The sequence below is a fragment of the Cryptomeria japonica genome, chromosome 9, assembly GCF_030272615.1.
Source record: "Cryptomeria japonica chromosome 9, Sugi_1.0, whole genome shotgun sequence".
Classification (NCBI taxonomy): Eukaryota; Viridiplantae; Streptophyta; class Pinopsida; order Cupressales; family Cupressaceae; genus Cryptomeria; species Cryptomeria japonica.
In genome coordinates, this window is record NC_081413.1 from 258654904 (window position 1) to 258675668 (window position 20765).

A 20765-nucleotide genomic window follows, 5' to 3' on the forward strand; every position below is an offset into this window, starting at 1 on the left:
ACGTATACAAATACCATCAAGTAAACAAGAATCGCATATAAGTAAATGACATAAGAACATCCACTCATAAGCTACAATCCTTGTCCAACACAAAGTTTGGAGCATAAAATTGCTTTCTTTATTCACTTTATTAATTTCAACACAAGAGAACACAAAATTTCACTTGAGACAAAATTTTGGCAGAGTTTCGCTTAGCTTGCAAAAGATCCCATATTACAAATGAGGCTCCTCTTTTTTTAGGGAAGGAGTTGAGAATTATGTGGGCACAGTTGACTTATTCAACTACAGAGTCCAAAATATCTAAAGATTGTGCATAAGATGAAAATGCATCTACATAAAAATTTGCAGTAAAAGAAAATGCAACTACATGAATCTAAACTAACTAGTGTCAAGAGGACACTCTATTCTCCATTTTTTCACATCATTTGTCTTCTAAAATACATAGCTAGTGTAGCCAGCATTTGAGACTTGTCTGGAGCTTATGTTGAGTTGGTAGTTGCGTGAACACGGGAAATAGAGTCTCCAACATTCACATATCATTTCTTGTCCTTCTTTAGCACAAATGCAAGATCATCTAAGTTGGCTTGAATTTTGATCAACTTATCAAATGAGGCTAAAGAGAACTCATCGTCCACCAGCTACCTTATCATTGATGTGAATTCCTGTAAAATGGTATCAAAGGGGTAGAATCATTTGTGCATCAACAGATTTCTAGCTTCAAAGACTTAGAACAATGTCTAAAAGACAAAATGACCCTTACACAATAAAGGCAGTAAAATCAACAAATCCGGTTTTAAAACTCGGTCTGCACAAGGGTAGGTCATACTGGCATATCAGGTTTTAAAACCCGATCTACTAATTTGGAAAAACATAAGTTGTGGGTCGGCTTTTTAAACTCGACCTACATATGGGCAAGACTAAAGTTACAAGTCGGGTTTTAAAACCCACCCTATCACTAGAAAGACTTGCAGGTCAAGTTTTAAACCCCAACTTGCACCATTTTGCAAACAAAACTATACTTTGGGTTTTAAAACCTAACGTCCAGACAACAATTCACTTTGGGTTTTAAAACCCTATGTGCAGGCAAAAATGCACTTCAGGTTTTAAAACCCTACATGAAGGAACAACTGCATTTCGGATTTTAAAACCCTACGTGCAAACAAACTCAAAAAATAACAGCATTTCGGGTTTTAAAACTCGAAGTGTAGTTAAGGGATAAAATAGAGGACAAGACATGAAAACAGAAAATGAAATAAAGCAAAGATGCAAACCAACACAAATTACGAGGTAAGTCAACTAATCTTGGAGGACGTGAGCCATGAAACAGACAAGGTTCGTAGGGGTTGTCCCATGATTCAAGTTAGCTAAAATCAGTGACAACAAGGTAGTGAGCCAAAATTAGCTGATGTGGTCAGATTAAGTTCTCATGGTGCAAGTCAATCAATCATTTATGTCAATCTAAGGTTGAAGCCTCCTTCTATAAGTGTTGTATTCATTGGGGAGTAGTAAACTTACTTTGGTAGAAGCCATAAAATTGTTATTCAGTGAGTTATTGCTTCCTTGGGTTGTAGCCCTAAAACAAAGTTGTAATCTTGTTATATTATTGTGCGGCTAGATTTGGATAGTAGATCTAAGCAGCTTGCTCAATGTGGTTTTTCCCTTGTTGAGTTTTCCATGTAAATCTAGTGTCTCTTATGTAATTATGGTATTGTGTTTCATTGTTGATGGTCTATTTTAAATAAGAATTTTAAGTTTATGTTGAAGGGTTTAAATTTGATGAATAATTATTCACCCCCTCGCTCAATATTTTGGTATTTTTAACAATTGGTACTATAGCCAAGTTCCTTGAAACAAGCCTAACAACTCGAGGAAGATCTAGGATGGCACAAGAAGGATTTCACAAGATATCACAATTTGATGGAAAAAACTACAATTTTTGATGTATAAGGATGGAATCCCATTTGACCTCTTTAGGGTTTGGTGTTTGGAAATCTATTGAGAATGGTTATACTTCTCCTCACTCATCCAATTAATCCAACTAAGATCAGGGTATATGAAAATAATGCTAAAGAAAAAAATGCTATTTTGAGTGGACTAGCTAATGCTTAGCTTATAAAGGTGATGCACTCATGAGGGCTTCACTTAGTGATCTTGGATTATATCATGTTTGTTCATGGCATACTAAAGATATCTTACAAAAGCCCCCTATTTTCACGAGACAGATAATATACTGAGCTTATTTTTTTGGATATTAAACCCCCTAATATGAATGCACGTTATATAATATTGCCTAGTCAGTGAAGCCCATGTGGATGCGCTATTGCACTATTAGCGATATCTGGGAGAAGCTTAGTGGTATTTATGAAGGGTATACTAAAGCCAAGCTACAAAATTACAAAGGTAAATTTGAAAATCTAAGAATGACAAAAGATGAGGATATTGATAGCTATTTTCTCTAGGTAGATGAAGTTGTTAGTGCAATTAGAGATCTTGGAGAGAAATTGAAAGAACCAATTGTAGTACAAAAGGTACTTAGGTCTCTTCCCAAATCTTATAGTCCTAAAGCATATTCTATTGAGGAAGCTAGAGATTTGAATATCTTTTTAATGGATCAATTACTTGGTGCTCTCACTACATTTGAAATAAGAGAGTTTGACAAGGAAGCTCCTAACAAAGAAACAATTTTTAAGGTCAACAAGAAGGAGAAGAATGAAGCATTTGATCAGAACAAAGACTTTGATGAAGAAGAAGCAAACTTTGTTACAAAGTTCAAGAAGGGCAATGGCAAATATAAAGGTAAGCGACCTTCAAATCTTTTAACTGTTACAAAGTTGTTCATTATGCATCTAAATATCCTTGTAAAGAATAAAAAAGTAGCAAAAAGATTTCCAAAAGAAACAAGTTCAAAAGGAGTCTTTATTCCAAAGAAAATTATTACTTTTTAGATGATGAGCTGCCCAGTGCTCCTAATGACAATAAAGAAGAAACTCTTTTCATGGTCCTAAATGTTATAAATAAGTTTGTTCTTAATGATTTTGATCCTACTAAGATATCTTGCACTCTAGAAGCTGATAATAATATTGAAACATCTATGATTGTGTGGACTTCCTTCCATGCAAAAGAAGAGACAAACTCTTGGTTGATTGATAGTGGTTGTTCTAACCATATAATAGGTGACAAAAGTAAGTTCATAAATCTTGATAAATGAAATGGAGTTGTAGTGAAATGTGGGTATGAGTCCATGATAATTTGCAGAAAAGGCACAATAACTATTGATGGGAAGAACAAGATAGAAGATGTTATCTATGTTATACTCAGTATAATTCAAATGTAAAACAAAGGTCGCAATCTCACTTTTAATGATAAGGGATGTTAAATTAGGAAGGCAAGATCTAGGAGACTGGTGGCAGAAGGAACCAGTAAAATCAAGACAATGTATATAACCCAAGGGAAGAAAACGAAAGAAAATTTCTTCTAAGGTAGGAAAGTGAATGTTGGCCATGGCACAAAATAATTGGACACATCAGCTTTGAGAATCTTATGAAGATCATCTCTACACATGCAGTTAGAGACATGCCAAAGATTGTCAAGCCTGCAAACACCTTATGCAAAGAATATCAGATTGGGAAGCAAACAAGGAAAAGTTTCAAGATCAAGGAGTTCTCTTCTATAAAACCCTTGGAGTTAATTCATGTTGACTTGTGCGGATCAACTAGAACAGAGAGTCTTGAAATTGAAAGGTACTTCATGTTACTCATTGATGATTTATGTAGAATGGTATAGGTTACATTCTTGAAAGAAAATCAGAAGCTATTAATATGTTTAATATTTTCAAGTAAATGGTTGAAAATGAAACGAATAGTAGAATCTAGCATCTAAGATCAAATAGAAGAGTTGAATTCACTTCAAATGAATTTGAGTTCAATTTTGTGAAGAACATGGAATAATAAGGCATCTAACTACTCCTAGAACTCCTCAACAAAATGGAGTAGTATAATGAAAGAATAGAACTATTGGGTAAGTGCACAAAGTTGTGTCCACTTAGTCTAGAATTTTTACACTTAGAAAAAAATGGCAATTCTCATGGAGCGCATGAGAAACGAAACGAGATCTCATTTCACGTCGAGAACCTGAGCCAAAATTTGAAATGGGATCCCATTTAGCTTCGGGATCCCAAGCCTAGATCTAAGAAACGAGATCCCGTTCCCGTTTCAAAAACAAAACGGGATCCCGTTTCCTTTATTTTATTTTATTTTTATTTTTTTAATAATTATATATATATATATATATATTTAAATTTCTTTTATAAAAAATACAAGCTATATATATACATGAAATATAAAATTTATATATAATTCACATTTCTTTTTGTCTTTTTTTTCCTTTCTATCTCACTTTGTCCCCTCTCTCCCATAATCTAAAACTATGTCTCTACCTATCTCTCACGTCCTTAACTCTTTGCTCTTTATCTTCGCTCTCTATACACCTCCCCTTACCCCCTATCTACCTATATTTCTCTAAATATAAATCTCTACCTCTTTCTTAATGTACCATCTCTCTCTCTCCCAACCAACTTATCTTTCTCTACGTATGTCATAATAGGTCCTACTAAGGGGTCTTATGTCATAATCGATCCTAGTAAAAGGTATAATGTCTTAATAGATCCTCTTAAGGGGTCTCATAATAGGTCGTATTATGTCATAATAGGACCTATTATGTCACAATAGGACCTATTATGTCACAATGGGACCTATTATGACATAATAGGTTGCATTATGACATTATATGTCCTATTATGTCACAATAGGTCCTATTATGACATAATACCCCTTAACAAGTCCTAGTAAGGGGTATAAAGTCCTAATAGGTCTTCTTAAGGGGTTTTATGACATAATATGACCTATGATGTCATAATAGGACCTATGATGACATAATAGGACCTATTACATCATCATAGATCTTATTATGTCATTATTAGTCCTATTATGACATAATACCCTTTAACAAGTCCTACTAAGGGGTACAATGTCATGATAGGTCCTCTTAAGGGGTCTTATGACATTATAGGACCTATTATGTCATAATAGGTCCTATTATGTGATAATCGAACTTATTATGTCATAATAGATCATACTAAGGGGTCTTATGTCATAATAGGTACTCTTAAGGGGTCTTATGACATAATAGGTTGTATTATGTCACAATAGGACCTATTATGACATAATAGGACCTATTATGTCACAATAGGACCTATTATGTCACAATAGGACCTATTATGACATAATAGGACCTATTATGTCACAATAGGTCCTATTATGTCACAATGTGATCTATTATGACATAATAGGTCGTATTATGACATTATAGGTCATATTATGACATTATAGGTCATATTATGTCACAATGTGACCTATTATGACATAATAGGTCGTATTATGACATTATAGGTCCTATTATGTCACAATAGGTCCTGTTATGACATAATACCCCTTAACTCTTTCTTAAAGTACCATCTCTCTCTTTCAACCAATTTATATTTCTCTACATATGTAATAATAGGTCCTACTAAGGGGTCTTATGTCATAATAGGTCCTAGTAAGAGGTATAATGTCATAATAGGTCCTCTTAAGGGGTCTTATGACATAATAGGTCGTAATATGACATAATAGGTCGTATTATGTCACAATGAGACCTATTATGACATTATAGGTCCTATTATGACATAATACCCTTAACAAGTCCTAGTAAGGGGTATAAAGTCATAATAGGTCCTCTTAAGGGGTTTTATGACATAATATGACCTATGATGTCATAATAGAACCTATTACATCATCATAGATCCTATTATGTCATTATTAGTCATATTATGACATAATACCCTTTAACAAGTCCTAGTAAGGGGTATAATGTCATAATAGGTCCTCTTAAGGGGTCTTATGACATAATAGGACCTATTATGACATGACAGGTCCTCTTAAGGGGTCTTATGACATTATAGGACCTATTATGACATAATAGGTCCTATTATGTGATAATCAACCCTATTATGTCATAATAGGTCCTACTAAGGTTCATCTTAGTAAGAGGTATAATGTCATAATAGGTCCTCTTAAGGGGTTTTATGACATAATAGGTCCTATTATGTGAGAATCGATCATATTATGTCATAATACGTCCTACTAAGGGGTACATAATAGGTCCTATTATGTGAGAATCGATCATATTATGTCATAATACGTCCTACTAAGGGGTCTTATGTCATAATAGGTCTTAGTAAGAGGTATAATGTCATAATTGGTACTCTTAAGGGGTCTTATGACATAATAGGACCTATTATGACATAACAGGCCGTATTATGTCACAATATGACCTATTATGACATAACATGACCTATTATGTAATAGGTCATATTGTGACATTATAGGTCCATTTATGACATAATACCCCTCAACTCTCTCTAAACATACCATCTCTCTCTTCCAACCAGCTTATCTTTCTCTACATATGTCATAATAGGTCCTACTAAGGGGTCTTGTGTCATAATAGGTCCTCTTAAGGGGTCTTATGACATAATAGGTCGTATTATGACATAATAGGTCGCATTATGACATAATAAGTCGTATTATGTCATAATAGGACCTATTATGTCACAATGGGACCTATTATGACATAATAGGTTGTATTATGACATTATAGGTCTTATTATGTCACAATAGGTCCTATTATGACATAACACCTCTTTACATGTCTTAGTAAGGGGTATAAAGTCATGATAGGTCCTCTTAAGGGGTTTTATGACATAATATGACCTATGATGTCATAATAGGACCTACGATGACATAATAGGACCTATTACATCATCATAGATCCTATTATGTCATAATTGGTCATTTTATGACATAATACCCTTTAACAGGTCCTACTAAGGGGCATAATGTTATAATAGGTCCTCTTAAGGGGTCTTAGAACATAATAGGACCAATTATGACATGACAGGTTATCTTAAGGGGTCTTATGACATTATAGGACCTATATGACATAATAGGTCATATTATATGATAATCAATCCTATTATGTCATAATAGGTCCTACTAAGGGGTCTTATGTCATTAAGGTCCTATTAAGAGGTATAATATCATAATAGGTCCTCTTAAGGGGTATTATGACACAAAGGGACCTATTATGACACAAAAGGACCTATTATGTCACAATGAGACCTATTATGACATAATAGGTCGTATTATGACATTATAGGTCCTATTATGTCACAATAGGTCTTGTTATGATATACTACCCCTTGACAAGTCCTATTAAGGGGTATAAAGTCATAATAGGTCCTCTTAAGGGATTTTATGACATAATATGACCTATGATGTCATAATAGGACCTATGATGACATAATATGACCTATTATGTCATCATAGGTCATATTATGTCATAATCAGTCCTATTATGACATAATACCCTTCAATAGGTCCTACTAAGGGGTATAATATCATAATATGTCCTCTTAAGGGGTCTTATGACATAATAGGACCTATTATGACATGACATGTTCTCTTAAGGGGTCTTATGACATTATAAGACCTATTATGACATAATAGGTCCTACTAAGGGGTCTTAAGTCATAATAGTTCCTATTAAGAGGTATAATGTCATAATAGGTCCTTTTGAGGGGTCTTATGACATAATAAGGCCTATTATGACTTAATAGGTCATATTATGACACAATAGGACCTATTATGTCACAATGGGACCTATTATGACACAGTGGGACTAATTATGACATAATAGGTTGTATTATGACATTATAAGTCCTATTACGTCACAATTTATAAGATCTTCTAAAATCTAGAATCTGTATTATAACTCCTAGAGATCTGAAACCACTCTCAAACATCTTGCCAATATATACATGAAATATAACTTAAAGTATAAGAAAGGAAAAAGACAAAGGGAAATCTGACTTAAACTTAAATGTTATATTTCATGTATATATAGTTTGTTTGTTTTTTTAAAAAATTTAAAAAAAAAAAATTTAAAATGTATATATAGTTTATTTAAAAAAAAAAAAAGAGAAATGGGATCCCGTTTTGTTTTTGAAACGGGATCCCATCCTGTTTGCTAAAACGAAACGAGATCCCGTTTCAAAAATTTCAAACTTTGGTTCGGTTGTAGCTTCGGTTTTGGCTTGGGAAATGGCTTGGAGAGCCGACCCTTTGGCTTGGACCTGGTTTGACCTGCAACTTGAAGGCCAGATCAATCTTCATATAGAATAATGACTTCAAAAATATATCTGAACACCAAATTTTCAGAATTTTTTTAAACAACGAAAACCCATTATAGTAGAGACTGTCTAGATTCGAAATATATAAATTTTTAAAAAATTGATCAATATTTTTATTTTTAAAATAATTACTAATGAAAGAGGTCTATAAACTCGAAATAACATGGTTTTTTAGCTTTTTAATAACTTTTTTATCTCTAAGTTTTTTGAAAAAAAAATTATATGGCATCAAACTAGACACAATTCTATACAGTTTTTTTTTTTTTTTTAAATGTTAAGTTTAGGTCAAATTATGCTTGCCGTACACAAGAATTTTTCAAAACAATGCTTATGCCCAATAAAAAATTAACAAAAAAAAATTATGCAGAAAAAAATTACAAAAAAATATTCTCATCAAAGGTGAGTGAGTTATAGATCTTTTCCCAAAAGGATTTATACAAATAATTTCATTTAGGTCAAATTATGCTTGTCGTACATGGGCATGGTATGATCCTGAAAAGTGACTTTTAAACTATAGGTTTTAGTAATGCTTATTCAAACTTCATTTTTAAGATCTGGGTATTAAAATGAATAACATATTTGGAAAGTATACTTCAATCACTGCATTTTCTATTATTGAATTTTTTCAAGATTCATTCTTTAAGTGCCTCAAATATTTAGGTCAAACGGGACGAAATCGAAAAAAAGGGAAAAAACTTCCACTTTTTGGCCAAAAAGTGGACACAACTTCTTGCACTTACCCTATTCAAGAAATGGAAAGAACAATGTTAAAAGAAAAAAAATGTGTATTAGAAAGAAGCACGCCATACTACAATCTATATTCTTAATAAAGGACAACTAAGACTGAACAATGACAAGAATCTATATGAGCTATGGCATGGAAGACTTGCAACTATCAAACACTTTAGAGTCTTGGGAGAAAATGCTACATCAAAAGAGATTAAGTGGATTTGGGGAATTTGGATTCTAGATCTGATGAAGGTATGTTTCTTGGATAATCAACTAGGAGTAGGGCATATAGATGCTACAACAAAATATTAAGAAAGATAGTTGAAAGTCCAAATGTCAAAGTTGATGAATACTTGCATCAAAATACATGTGAATGAAAGGCTATGAATCAAATGAACCTCCTAGTATAGCAAAAAAACAGGCACTTGAAGAAAAGGAGAAAACTCCTAAGAAGGACCTTGTCAAATATGTTCAAAGGAATCATTCAGAAGATCAAATAATTGGAGATAAAAATGAAGGAGTGCAAACTAGGAGAAGGATTGAAAAGACAAATGAACAAGTAAAATTAAATTGTTTCTATCAAAGATAGAATCAATAACTATTAATGATGCTAGCAAGGATGAAGGTTGGATACAAGTAATGGAAGAACTAAATCAGGTTGACAAAAATCAAACTTGGGAACTGGTACCAAGGTCTATAGACAAGAATGTGATAGGAACTGAATGGTTGTTGAGAAACAAACTAAATTAAGATGGAGAAGTTGTAAGAAACAAGTCAAAGCTTATATGTAAATTCTATTCACAAGTTGAAGGAATTTATTTTGAGGATAAATTTTCTTTGATGGCCAGAATGGAAGCAATTAAAATGTTTCTTATTTTTGTTGTACACAAGAACTTCAAGGTATATGAGGTGGATGTCAAATTTGTATTTTTGAGCAACCTAATGGATTTTAGTTATCTAGAAACCTAAACATGGTATGCATACCTAAGAAGGCATTATATGGACTCAAAAAAGCTCAAGATTTGTCATGCAAGAATAGACAATTACTTACACTAGTAAGGATTCAAAAAAGGTACCACAAATAGAAATCTTTATATAAAAACTAAGGATGATAGAATTTTTATTGATGTTGTTGTATATGTTGATGATATAATATTTGGTGGAGATGATGCAATGTGTAAGAGGTTTGCTAAAGAGATGTAGAAATAATTTGAGATGTCTATTCTAGGTGAGTTATCATTCTTTCTTGGACTTCAAATTACTCATTTCAATAATGATATTTTTATCTCTCAAGATAAATATGCTAAAGATATATTGAAAATGTTTGGTATGGAATACTACAAACCATGAGTACTCCTATAGCAATAGGTTGTCATTTGAGTAAAGATGACGAGTCACCTCTAGTTGATCAGACTTGGTATAGATCTATGATTGAGGGCCTACTATATCTAACTACATCTAGGACTGACATTATGCATGTAGTATGTTTGGTTGCAAGATTTCAGGAAAATCCTAAAGAAACTCATGTGAAGGCAGTCAAAAGAATCTTTAGATGTTTAAAGAATACTTTGGAATATGGTTTGTGGTAAGAAAATGGTAATGACTTTGACTTGAGTCCCTATACTGATGTTGATTGGGTCGATAATGTTGATGATAGAAGAAGCACAAGCAGTTGAGCCTTTTTTTGGGGAAGAATATTAGTTTCATGGTTCGGTAAGAAGCAGGACTCAATGTCCTTGTTAACAACAAAAGCAGAGTGTATTGCAATGACATCTTGCTACACCCATGTGTTGTGGATGAAATAGACCTTGAAGGGCATCAAGGTAACATATGATGATCCTATTCCTATTTTTTGTGACAATACAAGTGCCATTTATATTTCAAATAATTTGATTATGCATTCTAGAATCAAGCATATATTTATTTGATATCACTTTCTAAGGGAGAACATTGCGGATCAAGAAGTGAAGTTGGAATATGTACTCACAAAGAATCAGGTTGCAGACATTTTTACAAAATCTCTTTCAAAGGACACATTTGATTATATTAGATTAATGTTAGGGCTTGTTTCCCCTCCTTCCAACTAGATGTCCAAATGGTGCATTGGGATAGAGGGAACAATACAAGACATAAATTTTTCTTAGACTAATGAGGACTACCTCTCTAGAGGAGTAGGTAGTGGGTTGATGCTAAGAGGGAGAGAATTTTTTGTAGATTATGATGAATAACCCTTACCCTTTTCCCTTGATATCAAAGGGGAGGAGATATTTGAGCACATAGTAGGTATTTTCATCAATGACAAAGGGGGAGGTTGTTGCAGATATGGTGTTGTCATTGATGTCAACCCAGGATATGATTGTTGATATAGTAAAATGTGTTTTCATTAATGATACGAGTCTTGCAAATATGGAGCATTAGTCTTATGATTGTTGCAAATATGGAGTAGTGTGTTATATAATTTTCTTGTGTGGATGTCCAAAGGAGGAGATTTTGTAGTTGTGGTGACAATGTGTTGAGATTATATGCTTGAAAGTTTATGGTTGGTTGTCAAAATGTGATGCTTTTGATGTTCATGGTTGGATGTCAAAATGTTCCTAATTAATAGATTGTTGGAATGAAATAGCTCAAGTATGTTGTGCCAGTTTTGGTGTCCCTGGCTTAGGAGATTGTACCACATTTCTCTATAGTTGAATATATGTTTTTGTGGTTTGGAAGTAAGACAAAAGGGGACATGTATTCTGTATGTCTCTCATTTTGGGTGACAAATGTCAACATAGTTATTTCCAAGGCATACATAGTTAAGATAGTTTCACTTCTTATCAAGATGGGTTAGAGGAATGATCCCCACATCTCTGCATCTCAAATTTGGCTCTTGTAGCCTAGATAACTTGCTCTTATTATTTGTATGTCTCTCCCTCAATTTTCTGTTGTTTAGGTATATTGCAAGTATGAAACTAATTGCTATATCTCAAGACTATGTTGTTTGATATGCATACAGTCATTAGTTTCAGTATCTCTTATTTTTTCCATCTCAATTAAACATATTAGTTTGAAAGAAGTGTATAGGAATGATGTTGAAAATAATATTATGTTGTTATGATCTTTGCATTGTGGTTCTTGATCTTGCCATAACTATTTGTTGACTAGAGTAGATGTTTGGAAGGTTAGATGGTTGCCTGGCCAACCTGGGATATTTGCGCCAATACTTTGTAGTTTGTGCTAGCATGGATATGTGCGATAAGGTGATTTGGGTTCACTTATCTCACTGCAAATGTTTTTGGTGTTGACCTCTTTGGTTGATGTGCGTTTCATGATTAATCTTGGCTGACTTGGAGAATTTGTTGATGCTTGCAGAGGATATAAATGGAAGATCAAATCATTGTAAATGGTGTGGTTTATGTGTGTTGTGTGGAAGTGTGTAAATAAATGCCTAATTCTTACTGGAGGTAGTGAATCAAAGATAGATACATTTGAGTAGACCCAGAAGTGTGCTAGAGGAAATGAGCCAAACGTAGTTGACGTGAACAAAATATTTTCTTGTGGTAGAAGTTAATCAATTATTCATGCCAATTTGAGGTTGAAGCCTCCTTCTCAAATTTTGTATTCATTAGGGAGTAGTGAACTTCCTTTGGTTGAATCCATAAAATTTTTATTCATGGAGTTTTTTCTTCCTTGGGTTGTAGCCAAAATAAAGTTGTAATCGTGTTTTTATTGTGAGGCTAGATTTGGACATTAGATCCAAGCAGCTTGCTTATCGTAGTTTTTCCCTTGTTGGGTTTTCCACATAAATATAGTGTCTCTTGTGCAATTGCAATATTGTGTTTCATTGTAGTTGATCTATTTTAAATAAGAGAATTAATTTTATGTTGCAGGGTTTACATTTAATTGAATACCAATTCACACCCCCTCAGTATTCTGGTATATAGCATATAATTCTTTATCATAAGTGGCATACCTCTTCTTGGGATTAGTTACATTTTCACTAAATTAGGAGATTATCTTGTTGCAATGATAGAAATGTTTGTGTTACCTCAGCAAGTGGAATGGGTTTCCTTCAGTTACTTCCATCTTTTTATCAAGAAACCAAGAGAGATAATCGCAACAATAAACTAAGAAACCTAGCTCTCATAATTTTAGAAATCTCTATTGGGATTTCTTGATACAAACTAAACAATCCATTAAAGGTATCCCTAACTACAAATAGAAGAGAGGAATTGAGTGTGATGTTTTCTATTTGTGACCCGATTTCTACTAACAAAATCACATTTTTTATCTTGTTTGTTCCTTTAACAGAACAAATTTTAGTCATTTTGAGAAAACTATAAGTGATAAAAAGCCTTTACTCCTCTACTTCTACATAAAATAAGTTACTTTGCTTTTTACCACTAGTAATCTTAGTATGTGGAAAAACCAAATCACACTACCTTGGATTGTTACAAACTAGGCATCAAAGGAAATTACGTTAACTTCTATTCATCACCTCCATTCACCCATCCATATGAGGATGATAAGATAAACTATAGTATAGTTTATCATCATGCTTTCTTCACAATTTTCTCCACAATTGACTTAGAAAACTTGTATACCAATCACTAATAATAGTCTTGGATAGTGCATACAAGTAGACAATCTCTTTTAAAAATCAAATCAACAATTTCACTTGCCTTAGTAGTCTTTTTCACAAAATCAAATGAGTTGTCTTAGAAAATTAATAAAAATAGAATCATTATGACTTTGAGTACAAGGCAATCCTAACTTAAAATTCATGGAAATTTCAATCCATGGTCCCTCAAGTACAAGCAAGGGTTTCTACAAACTTGTGTTTTTTATCCATATTTAGAAACTTGACAAACTTTACATTTAGAAACAACTTAATGGAGGCCCAAAGCATTCTCGCATACTAAGCTTCTTCAAAAGTGTCTCCTAAAGCCATTTGAATTTAATTTCCTAATCAATTTGTCTCTCTTGGACCTTGTGAAAATACAAAGTTGGGTCCATTTAAATAGAACTTTATTTTCTAATAAGTATTTATTAAAGAGCTCATTTCTTGCAACAAGAAGGTTGTTTAGAACAACAATATTTTTTCTAAAATGGCAATTGACTACATATTCTCCCTTCATTTCATTAAACCTAAAAATCATATTGTTCATTGAGACAAGTGGGCAACACCTCCTATTTAAAGCATCAACCACCACATTAACTTTTCCACTCACATGTTATGTTATAAATATATAATATTATAAAATTGAGACCCATTTGGCATGCTTATGTGATAATTTGGCTTAAGAGTTGATATATTTCATTACTTGATGTTAGTCAACAAGATGGACTATATATGTAACAAGTAATGCTTCTAATAATTGAACGTATGAAAAATAGCATATAATTATTTATCATGAGTGGCATACCTCTTCTTAGTGTTAGTTATATTTTCACTAAATTAAGTGATTAACTTATTTTCTTGACTCAACACACAACTTATGGCTACTACTAAGAATCACCTTGTTGGTCAAGATTTTATCAAATTCTAGTGAAGCTTCCAACACCCTCCTCTCAACTTGCTCAAACTTCTCTTGGATAGTTCAATCCAAGCAAAGAACTTCTCTTTTATTCAATAATCAATGACATAATTATTTCACAATTTTTTTAAATGATTATATCAAAAAATTTACCAAACCATAGAAATCCCTTATCTTTATGATATTTTAAGGGATATAGACCAATCAATTATATCGTTAATCTTTTTGAGATCTATGTTCATTCCTACCAAAATCACATTTCCAAGGAAAGCTCACTCTTCTCAAGATTTACAAACACTCTTTCTATTCTAAGCATATCAAAGATCATTTGAAGTGTTACAAATTTGCTTCCATATTTCTATTAAATTTTAAAATGTCATTAAAACATATATTATGACAATTTTCAATGTAGGGTCTAAATGCATTGTTTAAAGTGCACATAAAAATGGAAAGGTTTTGGACGTTCAAATGGCATCACTGGCCATTCATATAAACCATCCTTAGTCTTGAATGCCATCTTCCATTATCCCCCTTTTTGGATTTGAATGTATTGGTAACCACTTCTCAAATCAACCTTCGACAAAATCTTAATAGCACCATACAAGAAGTCTAATATATCATCCATTCTAGGAAGTAGATACTGATACTTTATTGTGATCCTGTTGATAGCTCTAAAGTCTACACACTCTCTATATGCACTTCCTTGTTATGTGAGATTAAATATAGTGTGCCGCAAGGGCTCATTCTTTTCCTTATGAACCATTTTCTAACAATTTTTCAATCTAATTTCTCTTTTCCTCATTTTATTTTGGAGATAATCTAGTGTACCTTGGTCAAGAAACTTTGATCTCAACACCAGATCAATATCATATGTAATATCTTATTATGGAAGTAAATTTAACTAGTAATTTTTTTAGTTAATAAAAAACTAGTAGTTTTTATAGAGCTAAATATCAAAATATTCTACTAAAAAATTCTACACCTTTTATGGGGGTTGGGTCACACTAGTTTCTCTTGCATTTATTGAACATAGAAAATAAAAAATTTCTTCTTTCATGTTGTACCTCTCAAGTGTTCTCTCCACTATGATAGATCACATTCCAACTAGATTCTCAAGGCTTGTTTAATAGTAAACGATAAGCATCCATTGGCACCACATTGTCCTACACTTATATTTTATTCAAAAGAAACTTTCTCCTCTAATAATATTTCAGTATAGTATCAAGTTTTCTCTCATCTTTGCTTCAAATTCTTCTATTAAATTTTATTCTTCTTCTTAGGATATTTCCTTTTTTAGGGTAATCTATGACCATATGGGCTTCATTACAAATAGAGCATCTTAATGACTTCTAATGTCCAACAAACTATCATCATTATCCCTCACCTTTGAAGGTTCCCCTTCCTTGTATATTTCCTTTAACATTTCCATTATTTTCTTCTTTGGTTAGTTTGGAGGAACTTCATTTTCCTCTATTGTGGTTGCTATACCTTTCTTAATTGTTGTAATATGGTAAATGGGATTCACTAGTCTAATATGTAAACTAGGAATCAAACACAATCCCACAAATTACATTGGAGAACATCTAATAGGCCTAAATACAAACCCTTGGGAGAGCTAGGCACAATTATTAGTTGTTCTTCTTTTTATTTGATTGGTTGGACAAGAAATTATGCAAAGGTATAGGATAAATGATGCAATATTGACAATAAACAATATAAATAGACAAATGCAAATATGGAGATAAATTGAGATGTACAAAACTGGAAAGGGGATTTAGAGAGTAACCTATGTCTAAAATATGAGCTCAACCTAAGCACTATAGATACACACTCTATTATTGGCACATGATCAGTTGAGCATAGAAATCAAATCTAAGACCCTCTGACTCTGCACTGTCTTCCTACCAAATTTCAACCTGAACAGGGAGGATTATGTTGCTAATTGACATAGTCTAGGAGAAATTTGGCACTAATTGACATATTCTAGGTTCTCTTTATTGAATTTTTCTAGGAACCTCTAACTCTAAGTCCTGAGTGCTCTTGTACATTTAATCTAAGTTTGGAACCTATTTTGGATCTTGCAGATGCACAAAGAGAGGAAAATGGTGTTGGGGTATATAAGGGCTTGCCTAAGTCAAACCTTGGGTTGAAATCAACCCTACAACAATGATGATTAGAAATAAATCTTACCTTTATAGGGCATGCGCTAAATCTAAATTGAAATGATTGAAACAAAAAATTTAATTGAAATGATTATACCTTCAATTGATGATGCAATGCTCTTAGAATAAGTCATCCATGTGTTGATACAAAAACATGATTAATCATCATAAATCCATCATGAACACATACTTGAAGATGCCTTGTTGTAGTTTAATACTCTTAGAACTAACATTTGCTCTTGAAGAATAATAATCTCTTGAAATGAAACTTGTAGATGATGAAATGAATTAGGAATGATGTCTTATATAGGGTTCTCAAGTTAATCTCACTTGTAGGATGACTTACAACTGTCATATCCAACCTTTGAGGATAGATCTAGAAATTTCAAGGTTGACACTTTATCCTCCCAAAATTTCAATCAAAAAGCATCAAACAATGTAGTTACGCTACAATGTCTAGTAGACAAAATGACCCAAATTTTAAGGGAAGTGAGATAATAGAGCCCTGATATTGGATCTATAATTTATATTAGGATTGATGATATTTAAGTTGGGGAAAAAGTGCATTAAACTTTAAAATGAGATAGACCCCTTATATACTTAAAAGATATAGAAGAAAGGGGACACATAAAATAAGGGCCCAAATAGGAGAGTGTATTGAAGTATTAGTAATATAGGACTTGTATTCTTGAATTGAGGATTAAATAGAGGTAAGAAATGGTCCCAAAATGCTTAGAGGAATGGGAAAATTAAAATGAGTGCTAATAGAGTGTGCAATTGGTCTTGATAACTAAAGGAGTATAATTTATGATGCTACATTTAGCCCCCACTTTAGTTGGAGTATGAACTTACAATCATATGATAAAGTAGAAGTGAAAAGCTAGAGCATCTAAGAGCAAGACAAGCTATGGATAGGATATCACTAAGTTTGAGGGATGTGTAAGGCCCCAAGCATTGGATCCTAGCAATCCATGCAAATAACCTTCAAAAGGAAAACAACATTAGTACTAAAACAAAAGGTTCCAAGTCAACTAGTTGAAGAAACCTCGAAATCAAAATGTCTCAACCACTAATATCATTCTTGGTATGTTATTGCAATATCTTACCAAGGTTGGCTCTATGAGTTGAAAATACAACAATTTGTGAGACTAGATTCATAAGATCATCATTAGGTGCCTTTTTCATATTTGGCCATTGATATTCATGAAGTCAAACATGGAGAAAAAAAATCGTGACAAAGCTAAGATAAACAAAAACAAACTAAAACTAAATAAAGACAAATTGGAAACCATTTTTAGGTGGTGTTGATTGTCAATCCACTTGGGTGCTCATGCACTAGACATGTTAGGCAAGTGAAATGTTAACATTATAAGATGCATGAGATAGTAATCCCATATTTTTTTCTGATCCACTTTTTATCCTTTTCCATGGGAGCCTTCTATCTTCTACTCTTTTGTTCTTCGTCAACTCCCATACAATCCACCTCTCTAACCATTATAATATTTTGGGATACTATTCTCTTTTCCTTTATTGCACTGTTGTAATAAACTGGAATCCAATTTTCCTTTTCCTCTTGAAATATATCCTTTGAATGTTTTCAAATCACTGTGCTTAGACCTCTCCTCTTCATCTACTCACTACGTTCCAACACTAAACTTTTGAACTTGATTATTTTGCTCATGTCTCCTTCTCCCTTAGAGGATTCAACACATACTTTTGACCATCTTTCTAGATGGTTTACACATTCTTACAACCATCATGAATAGTCTTCTTGTCAAATTAGCATGGCCTCCCCAACAACACATGACAATAACGCATAGGCATCACATCACATAACACTTCATCTTTATAAGATCCAATCTAAAAACTAATCAAACACTGCTCACTCATAGTCATCTCACGTCCCTCTTGTAACCATGAAACTTTGTATGGACTGGGGTGCTTACACCTTTTCAAACCTAGCTTCTCTACCATCTCCTCTAAAACTAAGTTATTCATACTACCACTATCTACTATAACTTTGAAACACTTACCTCTAACCTTGCACACAATTTGAAAGAGACTCCTTTGGGATGGTTCCTCCTCAACCACCTTCAAATTCACCAACACTCTCCTCATCATGAGAGTTTCACTTTCTTTGGGGCCTTCACCTTTAAGGGATGCATCACTCTCTCCATCCTCTTGTGCCAAGTGGTTTCTAGTTGCACTATTCTTGCGACCTTCTTTTATTTGAGGACACTCATAAAAACGACGACCAACTTCTCCACACTAGTAACATTTGTCTTGGAACTCTCTACTGCTACTACCATGTCCTCTTGCTAGTATCTCATTTGTTGTTTTGGCAAACTTATTTGCTCCATTTGGGCTGGGATTATTCTTCAATTTTCTTTCATTTTCTATTGTTCACTTGTCCCTTTTCTATTGCAAATCTTCCATGACTTTGGGAGTTGTTTATTTGTCTTCTCGTTAACTTTTCCTTAGCCTTTAATGCATAGTGGGATGTAAAACATACTCATTTCATCTTGAATATTGAATTATAACCCATTCACATATTTGGCTACGTTTTCTCTATCGATTTCATACCCTCTTGATCAAATGTCCAGCTTATAGAACTCCTCCATATATTCTTTTACACTCATGTCTTTATATTTCAGATTTTGTAACTTCTTGAACAACTCCATTTTATAATCTTCGGGAATGAATTTTCTCTTCAACCTAGTCACCATTTGATTCCACCTAGTTATTATGGGATCTTTGTTCATTACCCACTCTCTTTGCAACTCCTTCCACCATAATGCAACATGCCCTTTCAAAATTGTTTGGGATAACTTTACCCTTAGCAAATATCTGATTTTCTCCACTTCAAGATATACTTTCAAGTCCCTTATCCAATCAATAAACTCATCTAGATTTAATGTTCCAAAAAATATTGATACATCAGTTTTGTTGCTCTTCATGATTCTCAAAAGAGCCGTCAAAATTATGTCTTCTCTAGCTTCATGTAGCTATTCTTCTCTTTCATGTTCTTCCACTTCACTTTCTTCATCACACACTAATTTTTTTTTTTTTGGTAGCTAATCTCACCTCATTTTGTATATTATCTCTAATATCATTTATTATCATTTTTCATAATCACTCCATTCCTCTTTGAGGTGGTATCTATATTTCATTTTTTTTTGCAGCTTCAAGCTCTCTCTCTCTCTCTCTCTCTCTCTCTCTCTCACACACACACACACACACACACACACACACACACACACACACACACACACACACACACACACACACAAACCTGCAACACACCACCCAAGCTTCTTCACAACTACTTCACACTTCCCACAAGTCTTTGTGTATCATCTACACTCTCAAGACCAATCACTCTTATACCAATTGATGCAAAACAAGGACTCCCTCTAATTTTCAATTTAAATTCTTATGGAAACTAACCAATAAAAAAGACTCTCTATCTTTAGACACTAATTTTATTTTTTTTTGTAGCTAATCTCACTTCATTTTGTATATTATCTCTAATATCATTTATTATCATTTTTCATAATCACTCCATTCCTCTTTGAGGTGGTATCTATATTTCATTTTTTTTTGCAGCTTCTCGCTCTCTCTCTCTCTCTCTCTCGCTCTCTCTCTCTCTCTCTCTCTCTCTCTCTCTCTCTCTCTCTCTCTCTCTCTCTCTCTCTCTCTCTCTCTCTCTCTCTCACACACACACACACACACACAAACAAACCTGCAACACACCACCCAAGCTTCTCTCACACACTACTTCACACTTCCCACAAGTCTTTGTGTATCATCTACACTCTCAAGACCAATCACTCTTATACCAATTGATGCAAAACAAGGACTCCCTCTAATTTTCAATTTAAATTCTTATGGAAACTAACCAATAAAAAAGACTCTCTATCTTTAGACTGCAACAAATAACACAACTTTTATTATCATTAAATATGCAAACACAAAAATTACATTAATGGTCCTTTAATGACTTTTCACTCTAAAAGCTATCTTCTTCTATTAGATCTCAACTCTACTCATAATCTTCTACTTCTTCTG